General features: G+C 47.0%; 1 protein-coding gene across 1 annotated transcript in view; it reads right to left on the bottom strand.

The window, feature by feature from the left end:
- LOC118324909 (protein kinase C zeta type-like) overlaps positions 1–345 on the bottom strand; it is a 132,533-nt gene that overhangs the window by 124,362 nt on the left and 7,826 nt on the right. The window lies entirely within an intron of this gene.

Genomic DNA, 345 nt, shown 5'->3' with positions numbered 1-345 from the left:
CTGTAGTTCAAACGGCTGAAACAGTTAATGCTGGTTCTGATAGAAAGGGGTCAGAACACACAGTGCAGAGCAGTCTGTTGGTATGGGGCTGTAGAACATTCTGACCACCAGGGTGCCCAGGGGGTCATGTTATCATCAATATTTGTATTGTAAGAGGCGCCCTGGTACCTCACCTAGCTGAGTTGAGCCTGATTTATCCTTCTGTGTAGAATCAATACCGCAGCCTGACATGCACCCCCCCAAAAATGTAACTACACATCACGACGATGTAGCCTGAAACAACTGTGATTGGTCTGCCTGTGGTATGTGTGCAGCGACTCATGTAAAACCCAGATGAGTTAATAA

This window comes from Morone saxatilis, unplaced genomic scaffold (assembly GCF_004916995.1).
Source record: "Morone saxatilis isolate NCDOM2014 unplaced genomic scaffold, NCSU_SB_2.0 Contig15, whole genome shotgun sequence".
NCBI classification, from domain to species: domain Eukaryota; kingdom Metazoa; phylum Chordata; class Actinopteri; family Moronidae; genus Morone; species Morone saxatilis.
Note: the sequence above shows the minus strand (reverse complement) of the source record. Positions and strands in the feature narration are given on the sequence as shown.